The following is a 17,500-nucleotide window of genomic DNA, read 5'->3' as shown; positions in this document are numbered from 1 at the left end:
TGTATGCGTTATGTATATATGTATGTATACATGTATGTATGTATGTATGTTTGTACGTATGTATGCATGTATATATGTCTGCTTTTATGTATAAATTCATGTAATGGTACACATACATACATGCAAAACTTGTTTTTTTTGTTTTGTTCCTTCTCGAGCCACGCCTGGCTCATAAGGGTCGGTTTCCCGGTTTCCTAGGCGTATAGGTTCCTCACCTGGACGGTAGTGCTAAAAAAGACGAGACAATGCGTACATCAACCAGTGATTGAAATGTATTCATGTGTAAATGTATGCTGTCCAAAGTGTTTGTGTACAGAGCTATAGTACCATCCCAGATGTGAGCTATCTATCCTGTCAGCAGCTCTTAGGACCTGAAATGATTTTTGAACTTCAAGAGAAGCGCCAATATATAGGATGCGCTTTTAACTATGCTAAAGAAGCATTTTCAGCAGGTGAGATACGCGCTGGTTGTAAAACCAGCATTTGAGGTTATGAGTGTTCTTGTTGAATATTACTTAATTTAAGGAGGTTGTAGGGCAAAATTGGCGTGTTTTTTATTGTGGATTTTGGTAACCAAAAGGGACAAGGTTGACCTGCTTCGCTTGGATAATTCTCTCTCTAGCTCTCCATTTATGGAAACAATGCAGGTTCGATGTGAAGTCTCTAGAAAGCGTGTGGATGATGCTTAGTTGGGGAAAGGGGAGAAGAAATAAAGGGTTGTATTATTTGCATAAGCGTAGGTGTTAGTGATGTGGCAGCAGGTAGGTATTGATGTAAGAGAAGGGAAGTCTGTAGCATAAAAGAGATTATGGAGAGTGAGGAAGAAAGAAATCCGTAAATGCAATGGTTCCATCTTATAGGAAGTCACAGATCGGAGAGGTGAGAGATGAGTAGAGCCTGTGGATGGTAAATTTTGATTTTCATACCAAACACGTTAAAGACTTTTCTGATGCCAGAGCAGCAGCATTTCTTTTACTAAACTTCAGTAAAGTGAAAGCCCACTGTGAAAGATATAAGGGCGTAGGTCCTTACTAGTTTTGGTTCTCCGACGCTGTATGAGTTGTTATTGAGGGGAGAAAGAGAGGGATAGAAAATGATAGTGAACGTTATTCCATTACCGTAGAGATGTCAGAAGTGAGAACAGTAGAACGATAGTTGATTGGAATGGGTCACTCTGAAAATACTTCCAAATGTTTGAGTTTGTCTCCGAAAAAAAGGGAAAATTAAAGTTTGGTGAATGTAAGAGCGTCTCAGAGTTAGATAGTATAAATAGCTTCTAGTGATTTGTAGTAAGTCGTTGGAGAGAATTGGCCAGAGGAATGGATCTATGTTTCACATAGTAGGAACTTATACAAGATGATGATCCATGGAAAAGTCACAGAAATCCCTAAATTGGATGCATTGTCCGAATGAGTGCAAAAGAGAGAACTCTGCAAAAGACACCCAAATGCCAGATGGCGGGATTAAGCCGGACAGCGTGGTACACTTATTGTTTAAAATATGGGGGACCTGCTACATCCTACGAAAAAGTTAAATTAGGAAGATCAATATAGAATAACAAAATTATCTAACAAAAAATATCTAACAAAAATATATCTTAGAAAATAACTGTTTTTAAATCTCACAACGAGAGATATTCAGCAACAGTGCTTTGGAGTAAAAATTTTTGCCAACATGTGGGGGTGCTAGATCGTGTCGTATAGCCAGCTGTATACGATGACTCCTGGGGCTAAACTACAACAACATTCGTCCTAAACCAGTACTGCCATGTTATGTTGACAAAAATCTTTCTTCCAAAAATATAACTATGAATATAGACCAATTCTCAACTTCTCAAGCCCTCCATAGAAAGCCAGAAACGCTTGACCGGCATTGTCAGTTTCTTTTTACTTCAACAGTTTCTGTTATTTACACTGTCTTCTTGTTCCAATCGTTTAAATCAGTGGTTCGGAACCATTTCTGCCCAGGGATTCTTTTTATTCCTATTTTGACATAGCCATTCAATCTTAAAAAAGAATCTATTGTATATTTTAATGAAAAATTATTAGAAATTCTATAAACAAAATTGTTAAAATCTTTTGTGTATTGTAGAAGTATAAACAACTTCCTGCACTTAAATTTTGATGACAAAATCTTATATGAACCCCCAGAGATTATATGGACCTTTGTTGAGAACCATTGATGTAAATGAAGAACCGCCTTTTACTGCATAATAATTTGAAAGTATGGCGAATTATGCTGCAATATTTAGCCACACAAATAACATTTCTCCACAATTTCCTTGATTTTGCAGCGTGTTATGTCAGTTATAAGGTGATACACTCACTAGCGCTTTTCAACGTAGCTTTTGTCAGATTGATTCTGTCTAAAGCTCTTATAATCCCAAGACATATTTCCATTCTCCTCAATTTATAAAGGTTAATTTGACATTCTTTAATGATATCGTTTCGTGCATATGTTTCGTGATGGGATAATAAGAGTGCTGAATTACTTTTTAATTACTTTACTTTAATAATATAAGAAATTATTATGCAAATGTCAAAATGTAGCACCAACGAATGTTCCAGAACATACACACACACACACACACAAAAAAAAATCAAACGAAATTTGACTGATTGTTTCCTTCGGTGTTCTCTAATAGAGAAACGAGATGGTTAATTGCAGCGATTTTCAGGTTTAATCGGGAAATTGCATTGACGGCTGAAACGAACCTGTTTATTTTCTTTGTAAATTGGGATGCTAATCGCTCTATTGAACTTCATTATGACGAGATTTCGCTCTCAGAAGTAGCGTTAAATGAGTTACTGTGTGTGTGTTTGTGTGTGTGTGTACATATATATATATAGTACGTATGTATATGTGTGTGTGTGCGCGCGTGTGCGTAGTGTGTGTATGTATATATATTACACATGTATCTGCATATGTACGTGTAGGCTAAGGTAGGATTGTTTCGATACAACCTGGCAGCTGCCCATTGGTCTAAGTATTTCTTCTCAACGCCACTAACGTTAACCAAGTTAAAGGCCGCTGCCTTGTGTCTGTAAATCTTAGCAGCATTGTTGTTGTAGAGGTTGTCAGAAAGCAAAGAGATAATGCAGGCCATCTTGCTTGATACTTTAACTGTCCCGACAATTTACCTCACTCATGGAAAAAAAAAATGAAAAGCATGGAAGGCAAAGCTTACCTTGACGGTATTTGAATTTACTGCATAGGCATTCGAAGCCAAATATCACAAGTCAGTACATCCAGCCCTCAAGCGATTGCGCCTATTCGTCACTTGGTACCAACATTGTATGTGTTTGTGCATAAAGACAGCGAGTGATACAGACAGACAGACAGTCAGACAGAGAGAGAGTGGGTGTCTCTTGAGTTCTTATAACCTTGACCATACTTTTGCTTAGCACGTTTCAGTACAGTATCTGAGAGTTAAAATCACTAATAATGATACAAGAGTTTAAAACAGAAAAGAATTAATATGGACAAGGTAAAACGGAAGTGTGTTTACTGTTATCTATTATATAAAATCCGTTCTGTCTGTCTGAGTGTGTGTCTTCTAGGATCTCGGGCATCCTCCATCCGATTGCGCTCAAATTTGATATGCATATATCGACGGTATCATGGCGTGTATAAGTCTTGAAAAAATTACAAAAATCGATTCCAGGTGAGAATGCGATCGATAAAGCCTTCTTTGGAATACAAAAAACGTCTATCTTTATTTCTTCTTTTGCTGGTGTCTCAAATTTAGGTTAAATCAGTGTTTCTCAAAGGGAAGGCCTATGGGACGGTCGGACAAGTTGTTTTGAGAAAATTTTGTTTAAATGTTCGACAACTCAGCACCGTCCATTGGATAGGGGTGTTTTTCTCCTACCTTTATACACGACGAGAAAATGCTTAATGGCATTTCGTCCATCTTTACGATCTAAGTTCAAATTCCGTCGAGGTCGACTTTACCTTTCATTCTTTCGGGATCGAAAAAATAAGAGTTGAGTACAGGAGTCGATGCTTAACGGCATTTCGTCCATCATTACGGTTTAGGTTAAAATCCGGTCGAGATCGACTTCGCTTTTCATCATTTCGGAGTCAATAAAAAAAGTACCAGTTGAAAACTGGGGTCCATATAATCCACACATCCCTTCTCGCCACCTGAAATTGCTGGCGATGTGCCATTATTTGAAGACAATATTATATCCTGGTGTGTGTGTGTGTATGAGTGTGTGTTTGCGTGCGTGTGTCTGTGTGTGTGTTTTAACTCATACTTGCTTGAATCATTAGACCTCAGCTATAATGGGGCAAAGCCTTGAAGAATTCGAAGTCAGATGAATCGACATTAGTACTAATTAACGTTAACTCTGGTGCTTATTCTATTGTTTCCTGTGGCCGAATTGCAATGTTACGGAGAGGTAAACACACCAACACCGGTTGTCAAGCGGTGGTGTGGGCCAAACTCAGAAACAATTACACTCACTTACACATACACGGGCCTCAAATTAAGTATTTAATTCAACTGAATCTTAATTGAATATTATATATATATATATATATATATATATATATATATATATATATATATATATATATACATACATAAATATATATAAAGACATATCACAAGTATTGAGGAACTTTCAGAAATGATATAATCCTTTTGAACGATGCAACTCAAAGTAGATAAATCTATAAATGACAGCCTTTATAACCAAGCACACACATGCACACACTTGCAAACACACATATGCACACACACACACACACACAAACACACGTACAGATACGCACGCCCAAATATAATGGCTACTGACGTAATATTATATGGTTGAAGGAAAGATGTAAAATTTTGAAGAGAAACTAAAATCAACATTTCAAAATAGCACATCCCCCCCCATTGTTCCTATAATGTTAATACACCATAATGTGTAATGTATGTTTTGAAGTTATTGTAGATATACCTATTGTATACTGGTTCTGTTTATTACTGATTTCTTTTAATTGTTCAAAAATTTGCTACGATTCGTAGTTTTCGTTGAACTTTTTCCCCTCTGGAGTTGATTACTATATAATTTTCATTTCCAGACATATTGTCTTTCTTGACTTTCAAAATTCAATTATTAAATCTTGAAAATATTTCATAAAATATAAAGTAATTCTAACTTAAACGTTAGTTTGTCTAATTCACTATTGTAGAAGTGAAACGAAATGAAAATGAAAGAGTTCGAACACAGAAATCATTTTATTTATTTAACTGTCAGCATAAATAAATTCATTTCTGTGTTCAGACTCTCCATTTTCCATATATTATATTATAAAATTCTCTTCTCCTATATCGGATAGAAGAAAACATCTATAATGATAACTGGAACTTCATAAGTGTAAAGTACTGATGTCGAAGAAGCACTAATAATAACACAAATTAACAAACTCCAGGAAAATTAATCGATATGTCGGTAAACCGGGGTACGCTTGGATGAAATACATCCCCGAGAAAGAGCAATTTATTTCCATTCAAAACTATATATATATATATACAGAGAGAGGGAGAGAGAGAGAGAGGGAAAGAGAGAGGAGAGGATGGAGTGGCATTTGCTGTTAAGACTACTCTTGTGGACAACTTGGAAGAATTCCCAGTCGGGATTAACGAGCATCTTATGTCCATGAGAATTCCTTTGGTTAAAGGAAATTACGTGACCTTGTTGAGTGTGTATGTTCCAACTATGTGCTCTATTGATGAAGTTTCTTTCTACCAAGCTTTGAAGGATATTATAAGAAATATCTTTTGGCCAGACAAAGTCATCATACTGAGTGACTTTAATACTAGAGTGGGTATGGATTTTAATAGATGGACTGTAATTGGAAAGCATGGGGCGGGATAGTGTAATAGTAATGCCATGCTTCTGCTGCAGATGTGTGAGGAGCTGCGTCTGTGTGTTACTAATACCATGTTTCAACAAAAGAATAAGTTTAAGACCACAAGCATGCACCCTGCATCTAAAGAATGGCATATTCTGGATTACATCCTTGTTAGGGTGCGTGTGTTCGTGTTCTATGTGGGGCTGAATGTTGGACTGACCACCGCCTGGTACGTGCAAAATTGAAATTAGTCACAAAACGTAAAATCCGGGCTGCAGGGATTATCCTGCTTAAAAGACTGAATGTTGATCGTCTGAGGTGTAATAGCGTGTAGAGAACTTTGCGAGAGGAAATGAATGTTGCAGATATTGGAGAGGGTTGGCCGACCCTTAAAAAGTCAGTTTATGATTATAGGCAAGAAAGTTCTGGGAGAGCATCAAGATTGGTTTAAAGAAAATGATGGACATATAGATGATTTATTAGCTGATAAAAGACGTACTTTGTCACGCTATTTGTCAGCAAAGTCACAGGAAAGGGAAGTGTTCCATAGAGAACTCAAGGATGAAACATCACGTGCACCAATTGGTTTCTGATTTTAGTTTAGGGAGTAAACTAAAACCAGAAACCAATTGGTGCAGGAAACTAGATGGTAAAATGTTTTTATTTTTCATTTGGTTCCTGTCGAATTTTATCCCTAATTTTTGTGGTTATAGAACCTAGCTGTTCTTTCTAGCGTCTTGAATTCCTATGAGTGGATTCCCCGTGTGTTTAAATATACACTATATCATATATATATATATATATATATATATATATATATATATATATATGTGTGTGTGTGTGTGTGTGTGGTGTGTGTGTGTGTGTGTAAAAAAATACAAACTGGGACAAGAACGTGAAACATTTAGAAGACGATACAAAAAACACGGACGGACATTCGAAGCCTTCAATCTTCAGTCAAGAACCGGATCATCTTCGCAATTTCGGCTGATTAATCTTGTGATTGCTCCGATCTGGCCAGCCCCAAAGGAAAATCTAAGCCAAGCGCATTAGATTCCTTGGAAGAAAGCCTCGAATGTATACAAAACAAGGACGGAAAACCGGACGATGTTACACGAATAAGAATACAAAAATACGTAAAAACAATAATGAATAATAATAACAACAAAAACAGGACGTCACAGACAAGCGTCTTTTCGACAGGACGAGTAAATTTTTTGAGCTGGCGTTAGAAAAATGCCTTAGGGCTACAGAGAGAAAACAAAATTGTGTCTTGCCGCAACGGCTGCTGGACACGAAAGGCCAGCAATCAGTTGGCTAGTCACGTGTGAGGGAAAGAGAGAAGAAAAGAGGGACAGATGAAGAGAGAAAGAAGGGGAACAAGGAACAAACGAAGAGAAGAGAGAGAGAGAGAGAGAGAGAGAGAAAGAGACTGATCAAAGTGGAGTGCAAAGTGTGAAAGGCAGAGAAATGTAGGAGAGGGGGAGAGAGACAGTGTTGTAGAGTCGTACCATGTGTTAAAGAATATATACTTACGTATAAGATCAAATATATATATATATATATATATATATATATTATATATATATACACGTATGTGTGCTTGTGTAATTTTGTTCTTTGCATTTGTATTCCTCTCACCTTGAAAATCGATGTTGGTTTGTGAGTGTCCCCTTCAATTAGCGGTTCGGCGATAGAATCCGGTTTTCGGATTGAGTGTTATGTTGTACTATTACGTAAAACACTTTGTTTCAGGTTGCTACTGTCTATTCGGCTGTAGAATTGGTAACTCTGTCAAGGAGTAGGCTTCCGATCAGAGGGAATGTTGACCCGCTCGCCTAGCCATCGGCATGTCATTAACCGAAAGCTAAAACGGTGCAAAGCGTATTGTGACACGCGATGTATATCAACATCCAGTAGAATGGTCTGTCACGCGGTAATGTATATATGTGCTTGTGTGAGTGTACGATGGACTTCCACAAAGTATTCTTTCTGTCTATCAAATGCACTCACTAGATGCTGGTTGACACGGGATATCGTGGAAGAAGGACACTTGCCCAAGTATCCAAGGTGCTGTGCAGTGGGACTGAACCCGAAACCATGTGGATGAAAGAAGCACTTCCTAAATACACAGCCATGCGTAACATAAAACACAAAAAATCGAAGAAAACTAAGCTTCATGCAACACCAGTGCCTTGTAAGAACGTATGCATCTACGTATGATTATATGTTTAATACGCACAAATATACAATGCTGGACCAGTTATCCGGAAACCTTGGGACGGAAAGAGTCCCAGATTTCTGGAGACATTATGAATATATAGTTATGAATATATAGTTAAAAGTGCTATAAAGTAAAGAACCAAATCATATTTAACAATTGTAAAGCAGATTCTGTTTTGATATTCTTAATCCACTTTAAATTCTGATGATATACTATGTTGTATCATGTATACAGTATGAAATTTATAGGAAGAAATTGAATAAATGTATAGAACATGACGTTATTTAAATGATATATTTCAAATTTGATACAATGATAAAGCAGAGTGTAATTAACCTTTATCACTCCACTTTAGAATGTAAGGAACAAAACTATTTTCAACACACTGCGCAAATTAATCACCTTCAAAAACAGAGTCTATTTATTCAATACAGGGTACATTATATTGAAAAGTATTGCACAGTATTGCCGGATTTCTGGAAGCCAGATAACGGGCAGGTCCGGCACTTTATAAATATATATGTATGTGTGCTCAAGTGGATTAGTGGGGATAATTAGTAGAGTGAAATCTATTAATAATATTGATTTCACTGGGAATTCGAGTTTCGAGTTTAATGATTCACACAACTTGTGTAATAAACCGTTGTAAAAGAAATTTGAAGTCTAAGTGTGTTGTGTGGACACCCTCAGACGATGAAGTAGGCTAGCCCAATAGGTAGATATATAGGGAGAGAAGTCTAGATGTCAGAGTTGAGTAGAGGTCATCCGGAAGTGCGATATAAGAAAGTGAAATCAACATTGTTTATATATGTGTATTTCGTCTGTCTTTACGTTCTGAGTTCAAATCCGCCGAGGTCGACTTTGCCTTTCATCCTTTCGGGGGTCGATAAAGTAAGCACCAGTTCCATACTAAGATCGATCTAATCGGCTGGCCCCTCCCCCAAAATTTCGGGCCTTGTGCCTAGAGTACAAAAGAATATTGCTCATACATGTGAGTGTATGCGTGCGTGCATGCATGCTTGTATTTGTATGTGGGCGGGTGGTATAGCACAGTATACTTTTACAATTTCCGACTTCTAAACACCACTCTGAAATTGCTGTGCAAAGGTTTCTTTCAGCTCGGAGCCGCATACAAATTAACTTCCTTAACGACGTATCCTTGTCACTACATATATACGTCTGTGTGTGTGTGTGTGAGCGTGTGCGTGCCTATGTGCGGGCGAGTGTATGTATTTATGTATGTGTGTGTCTGTAAGCTCTACATGGATTTATGTTAACACACACACACACACACACACACACACATATATATATATTAATAAATAGAAACATTACATGTGGCACTTTGGCCAAGTGTCCTCTGCTATAGCCTCAGTCCGACCAAAGCTTTGAAAGTAGAATTGGACGATGGACACTGAAAGAAACCAGTCATATATATATATATAATAATATATATATAATAATTTGAAACTGACTTATTGGAAGTCCACCTGAAGATTGTCGATCAAGACAAGAAACAATTGTAGTGGCGGTTTTTTTGACTATTTATTAAAATTTTATGTATTGATTAAGTCTTTCCTTGTTTGTTTTGCAAAATAGTGGTTTTGTCTCTAATAATATTATATATATATATATATATATATATATATATAAACAAGAAAACACAAAAAAACACACAAAAACACAACAACGCGAGGACGTGGAACAAATATAGTATTATTGGACGCTCAGGAAAGAAGGAGGGTTTAACATTTCAAGCGGAGCTCTTCGTCGGAATCATAGGAGAAGGAAAGATCCCGAGAAGTGAAGACAGAGGGAAAAAAATCGCCAACGGTACACACGAGGTCTCATTTTGAAAAACCCTTTAAGGCCGGGCTCCAGTATTGCAGCAGTCAAATGACTGAAACGTATAACAGAAGTAATAGCAATAATATGTTTATGTTTAGATTTTATTTCGCCTAGAAATAGCGATACTAGTAACCTCGTCTAAGAACACAATATACATGCTTAAGAACAAAGCGCCAATCAGGTTTATAGCAGTAATAAGATATTAAAATGACAAGGAAGTAAGAAATTGCAATCAATTAATTAGCTAACAACTGTTCCTGTCATAAAATACAATGCACTCATGGCTGAGCACATTTTCTTTTAGTGCCTTATAATTTAACACACGCACCGTTAAATTTCCACTCATTTACTTATTTATTGTCCTAAACTTTTCGTTGCGTCTTGCAACCTTTTCAATAGTCGCTGACTCTGTCCGTTATTCAAGCTGCGTTCTTTTTGTTTGTTTGTTTGTTTGTTTGTGCGCATGTGTGTGTGCGAATACACATGTATGTATGTATGTATTACGGACACATCTGGCAGAGTGTCAATAGACAGCCCACAGAACTCTGTCCAGACTATGCAACAACACATCAGTAGCATGAGAGAAGTTGCACCACAGGAACATAAAGGAATGGGAAAAGTCCTCAATGCACACATGGGAATGTGGTGCAACATACTCCAACCTAAGAAATGGACTGCACACAACAATGATGTTCCTACACTATACGGGTTACGCAAAGACCACAAACCCTACATAAACATGGGGCTCCCAACCCGACCAGTTTGCGGAGCGAATATCTCCAACAATTATAGACTGTCCTACTTCATCTCTCATGTAGTACGACCTCTCATAGAAATGTCCCCAGATGTCTGTGCGCACAGAAGACCTCCTCAGTAAAATCAGTAGGTACAACCATTCCAGCGACCTCACATGTTGTGTAGTGGGTAGTATGGATGTGATTTCACCCTAGTCATCTATAGACATAGATTTTATTGTGAAGAAATGCATTGAGATAACTGGTGAGAGTGAAGTAGAGAAAGGAATGATTACACATGCAATAGGAGCTAGCGTAAGAACTACCTTCAAGAACCACGTAGTAAAGTTTAACAAGAAACTATACATGCAGGTTCAAGGTGAAACCATTGGTGTCGGTGTAGCTGGAGATGTGGCCGTCCTCTACATGCCCTGGTGGGACAGAAAATGTATGCAATCCTTAGCAGAACAGTTCAAAACTCTTCTATTTACAGTAAGGATGTAGATGACATTAATATCATAGTTAAGACCAACTCTAGTAACGATAATGTAGAAACGGAGAGGAACACAATGAAGAGCATCCAGCAGGTAGCTAACTCCATCCACCAAAGTATCAAGGTAAATATAGATTACCCAACTAGGCACCCCAACAATAGACTCCCCGTCCTTGATACTGAACTTTGGTTCGAGACTGTCAATAACAGAGTGCAGTTCCTCCACTCCTATTACATGAAACCCATAGCTTCGAAATACGTTGTTCACAAGAACTCGGCTTTGTCACACAACTTGAATATCAACATACTGATAGCAGAATTAGTTAGGATAATGAACAAAATGTCCTCACTATGCAAACCCGATGAAACGAAGAAGCGTGAACAGAACTTCATGCACCGCATGCAATTCTCTGGATATGATCAGAAAGATAATGTGTCGAGTATACAGGGGTGCTAGAAAGAAGTTAGATAACATTATATGTAACGGAACCAGTGGTACCTCCCCTAGATATAGCAGCAAAGACCGGAATAAGATACAAAGAGCCTGTGACAGCGAAAACGGGGTGAATATATGGTATAAATCCGACAAATATCGAGGAGTTATATTTGCAGAGGCCACAGCCCTTGGAGACCTAGCCCGTAGATTTAGGAGACCAAACACAACATTAATATTGTTGAAAGGCCAGGGAACTCCCTCAGATCACAACTATGTAGGACGTATCCCTTTGGGAATACCGTATGCACCAATGATAATTGCATGGCATGTAAGGTTAACTCTGGCATTAACTGTAGAACTAGAAATGTAGTGTACAGCATAAGATGCATAGAAGGTACTTGTAAAGACATGAAGATGACATAGATAGAGGAGACATCCAGGAGCATTCCGGAAAGACAAATGAACATTTGAGCCAATATAATGACAAAAAACAGTCCTCCATACCCTACCAAACTTCCAAGGACCAATATGGAGGCAACCTGGTTTCACTTGACATCCGCATTTTATATATGTATATATGTAAATGTAATATGTGACAATTATTCGGTAGCCAAGATAAAACTCCGAGTTTCGGATGCCAAGGTGGAAATCCATACCACCTTCTTCAGTTATCCAGCCATCAGAAAAACGCTATGATGGCCGGATAACTGAAGAGATGGTGGCGTTGATTTCCAACTCGGCATCCGAAACTCGGAGTTTTATCTTGGCTACCGAATAATTGTCACATATTACATTTACAGATAAATTCCTCAATTTACATAATTTACATAATATCTAGATCTCTTTCTTTCTTTTGGTATCTTACCGTTTTTATGAATATATATATATATATATATATATATATATATATATATATATATATATATATATATATATATATATATATATCAGGCTGAGTAAAGAGTAAGCAACGTTCTGAAACCTGAAATTCGTCAAAAACTATATTTCAACAATGCGGGACACCTGTATATTTAAAGATTCTTTTTACTGTTTTTCTTTAATCAGACATAATACGTATTTGTGCATTTGCTACATTGTGACTTTTATAAATTATTTCTGCTTTCGATGTGTATGTCCATCTTAGCAAATATAAAAAATTCAAAGTCGCGAATTATGAAACAGAAATTAGAAATTAAAACACCTTATTGTCTCATACTTTGTGTGTAAAGAATATATTCGATATTTTTACTCAAAGTGTTTTTTTTTTCTCATATAGTGTTGCTTATGCTGGGGCTTGGAAAAACATTCAAGAGCTTAAGTGTCAAAAATGCTACTGAATTGAATAGCAGATTTCTTTTCTATTTAGAATGTGCTCAGCTGCATATAGGGTATGAATATATTGTGTTAAATGTCCATATCAGTAACAATGGATTTACGAATAGGTTGAATGTTCTACTGAGGGGAATTTTTTCCCTGTGTGTGTGTGTGTGTGTGTGTGTGTGTGTGTGTGTGTGTAGGTTGGTTTCCATTGTGTCAAGAATACAGTTTTATTTTAATTGTATTGGTGAAAGTGTTCAGTCATAAATTTTTTTTTTAGTAATATTTTGTTTCGGAGTAAAAAGAAATCATATTTCCAATGCAGCACGCAACCTGAGCTTTAGGCTATCTACGCTTTGCTTTTGTCATCATCACCAATATTGGTGTTTCGCGTTCCAACTGCTTCTGCTGTCGTGGTTATCACTACAACCATTATTATTATCATTATCATTTCTAGTATAGTTACGATTATTATTAGCATTTGATATTTCTATTATTTTCATTATTACTACTACTACTAATACTACTACTAATACTAATCATACTACTACTGCTGCTGCTACTACTACGACTACTAGTATTATTCCTCTCGTTATTATTGTTGCTGTCGTAATTATTTTTATTATATAACTCTTCTTCTTCTCTTCGTTACTTTATTTTATCACTAGATATCTATGGTTCCACACCAAAATTACCATTCTCTTGTCCATTGTAATTTGTTCCTTCCAACTAATCGTTTTCGCTTTCTCTTTCTTCATCTTCACCAATTTTTCCTTCTCGCTCTTCTACTTCTGTTTTCCTTTTCTCGTTCTTCTTCTTCTTCTTCTTCTTCTTCTTCTTCTTCTTCTTCTCTTCTTCTCCTTCTTCTTCTTTTTCTTCTTCTTCTCGAACATCTTGTTGTTGTTCTTCTTCCTCTTTTTCACCTTCTTCTACTTCCTCTTCTTCTCCTTCGCATTTTTATTCTTATTCTCGTTCTTCTTTTTCACTTTCTTCTACTTCTTCCTCTTCTAATTCTTTTTCTTCACTTTCTTCTTCCTTTTCTTCTTCCTCCTCTACTTCTTCGTTTTCTTTCTCTTCTTCTCCTTCAACTTCTTATTCGTATTCTTCTTATTTTTCGCTTTCTTCTTTTTTTCCTCTTCTTCTCCTTCCTCTTCCTCCCCTTCTATTTCTTCCCCTTCTTCTCATTCCTCTTCTTCTTCGTCTTCTTCTTCACGTGTTCTTATTCCTCTTCTACATCTTCTTGTTCTTCTTGTTCTTCTGCTTCTTCTTCTTTTTCACTTTCTTCTTCGTCTCTTCTTCCTCCCCTACTTCGTCTTCTTCCTCTTCCCCTTCTTCTATTTCCCCTTCATTTTCTAACCACACTTTTATCTACTTTGCTATTGAAATGTGATTTCCCTCTCCATATTTTCACAATCTACAGTACTTTCATATTTATCTTTATAAACTCTCTGTCACCGCCCGACATATGGAAAACACATAGCCTGACGGACGAACAATGTAAGAGTGCACCTTTCATATGGGTATGAAGAAGTGCCACTCTAATGTTTAAAATCACAAATATTGCGTAATTTTTCACGTAGTACTTTTGTGTGGACTGGCGTTGGAAGCACAGTTGGTATAGAAACGATTGTAACTGAACATTAAAGATGTAAAGTCTTCGTTCTCTTCTTATTTGAGTTATAAAACTTCTTTTATTCTTTTACTTGTTTCAGCCTTCTGACTGCGGCCATGCTGGAGCACTGCGTTGAAGGATTCGATCCCAGGATAGAATCCTTCAAGTACTAGTTTTTTTAAACCTAGTACTTATTCAATCGTTTCTTTGGCTGAACCGCTACGTTAGGGGAACATAAACACACAAACATCGGTTGCCAAGCGGTGATGGGGGCGCAGAAATACAAACACAAAGACACACACACATATATATATATATATATATTATATATATATATATATAATATATATATATATATGTGTGTGTGTGTGTATGTGTGTGTGTGCACATACATACATATATAACCACCCTAAGTTTTCATATAGCAACATAACGATCTTATCTTTATTATATATATATCTTATTTTATATATATATATATATATATATATATATATATAATATATATATATATATATACATACATACATACATACGACGAGCTTCTTTCCTTTTCCGCCTGCCAAATCCGCTCACATAGTTTTCACACATCTTGTGAACTTTTAGCGACTCTTCATTCCACGTTCTCCTCCTCTGCTGTTTAGTTATGGAAGGGGAATCTTGTAAAACAAATAACACAGATGTGTATATATATATATATATATATATATAGATAGATAGATAGATAGATAGATAGATAGATAGATAGATAGATAGATAGATAGATAGATAGATAGATAGATAGATAGATAGATAGATAGATAAATCCTTCCTTAAATCCTTTAAAATGTTTCAGCCCGAAGGCCGCGGCCATGCTGGGGCACCACCGCTGAACGACCTACACTAATATGTGAATATACCTCTGATACGTGGCACTTGATCGACAAGGGAGTTCGATGCTGCTGCCCGCATCTGCGTCTCCCGTCGTGAGGTAGGTTCATCTGGGATACCCGACAAGAAGAGATCCAGTTTGGTTTTAAAGAAACCCACATCCACACCATGTAAGTCTCTCAGGCATTTAGGGAGGATGTTAAAGAGCTGTGGTCCTCTGAAACCCAAGCTGTTGCAGTATCTGGATCTGTATTTTGATGGTGATGTTGGAATCTTTGGCATCATGCAGTGGCGCTCCACTCTGCGGTTGGGGTAACTTTGAATGCCAAAGTTTGGGACAAGACCCTCCAGGATTTTCCAGATGTATATCACCGCATATCTCTCCCGCCTCCGCTCTAGGGAGAAGAGGTTTAATACTTTCAGTCTTTCCCAATAGCTGATATTTTGCATTGAGACGATTTTCTTTGTGTAGCTTCTCTGAATTGCTTCGAGTTCTGCTGTTGGTTTTATATTGTGTGGTGACTATAGTTGGGAGCAGTAGTCCAAGCGGCTGAGGACGAATGTTTTCCATAGGACCATCAGTGTCTCCTTCTCTCTTGTTCTGAAAGTTCGGAGAATCCATCCAGCTAGCCGTCTGCATTTTATCACCAGATTAGCAATATGCACTTGGAAAGATGCATCATTGCTCATGTCAACGCCCAGGTTACGCACTGATTTTGACTCAGGGATTGCAATTCTTCCTGGGCCAGTGTATCCAGTCTGCACGTCGTTTACCTTTGTGTGCCGGTAGCGCAGGGCCTGGAACTTACCTGCATTAAACTGCATGTTGTTGTCCTCAGCCCACCTGTATATTGTGTCCAACTCCTGTTGGAGATGCGCAATATTTTCAGGGTTTTGTATTGTGTGGTAGACTTTTGTGTCATCTGCATAGCTAGCAAGGGTGGTCATCGTAGCAACTGAAGGCATGTCTGAAAGCGCCACTATGAACATCAGTGGCCCCAAGACAGTGCCCAGTGGGACACCGCTTGTTATTTGTGTTTCCTTGGAGGTGGCTCCATTGCTCACAACTGCCTGTTTTCTGTCTTTTAGGAAGTTGTGCAGCCACTCTCCAAGTTTTCCGCCTATGCCGAGACCACGCAGTTTGTGACAGATCATACCATGGTCGACTTTATCAAAGGCTTTTGCAAAGTTGAGATATATTACATCCACATTTGAGCCATTTAGTAGCTGTTTCAACACCCAGTCATAGTGTTGCAGGAGCTGTGTTAGGCAGCTTCTTCCTGGTCGAAATCCATGCTGGGTGTCAGACAGCAAGTCATTTTCTTCAAGGAACATGATTAGTTTCTTACGGACTATTCGTTCCATGACTTTGCTGATGTGTGAGGTCAGAGAGATAGGCCTATAATTTTTAGCGTCTGCTCTGCTACCTCCCTTATGGATAGGGCATATTACCCCCTCTTTCAATTTGACTGGGAGCTTACCACTTGCAAGAAAGCTTTGAAAAAGAAGCTGTAGCGGTTTTGCAAGGGCTCGTTTGCACGATTTGAGAAGGATCGCTGGGAATCCATCAGGTCCAGCAGCTGAGTTTGCATCAATCTCATCTATGGCTAGTGTGATATCATCATCTTCGATGTTGATGTACTCAATTTTTGCCTCTTTGGCCGCAGGTAAAGTGGCAAAGAATTCTTCTGGGTTGTTTACTTGCCTGTGTCCTAGAGGTGTAGTGAACACACTTTGGAATTTTTCGTTCAGTATTTCACTTATCCTCGTGGGATTTCCTGTGAGAGAGCCATCTTTTTGGAAGAGAGGTCCTATTCTCTAGTGCACTGTAGCTGTCTCTTTGGCAAACTTAAAGAAAGCTTTAGGGTTTGATTTTATATTTTCTATTACCCAAGCTTCTTTATCTGCTCTCTCCTTTTCATGGGACTGATGCAGACTTTTCTCAATTTCCATTAGCATTCTCTCGAGCCGAGACTTCTCACCACTTTTGGTGTGCTTGCTCAGGCGGTTTGCAATCCTTGTCCGTCGTCTCATAAGAATCTTCCTTTCTCTAGGGATCCTGTTTTTGTTTTTGTGTGTGTTGGCCCTGCACACTGGGACATATTTGTCACATATGGCT

At 37.8% G+C, this 17,500-nt stretch overlaps 1 protein-coding gene across 11 annotated transcripts in view; it reads left to right on the top strand.

The window, feature by feature from the left end:
- LOC115220511 (thyrotropin-releasing hormone receptor-like) overlaps positions 1-17,500 on the top strand; it is a 165,810-nt gene that overhangs the window by 7,652 nt on the left and 140,658 nt on the right. The window contains exon 1 of one of the 11 annotated variants that reach the window (XM_036509918.1): positions 6,484-6,503. The exons of the other annotated variants lie outside the window; for them this stretch is intronic. The gene's annotated coding sequence lies outside the window, so the exon portion shown is untranslated. Of the gene's footprint in view, positions 1-6,483; positions 6,504-17,500 lie in introns of those variants that run through there. 11 annotated transcript variants of the gene reach the window in all.

Source organism: Octopus sinensis, linkage group LG16, assembly GCF_006345805.1.
Source record: "Octopus sinensis linkage group LG16, ASM634580v1, whole genome shotgun sequence".
Lineage (NCBI taxonomy): Eukaryota > Metazoa > Mollusca > Cephalopoda > Octopoda > Octopodidae > Octopus > Octopus sinensis.
Note: the sequence above shows the minus strand (reverse complement) of the source record. Positions and strands in the feature narration are given on the sequence as shown.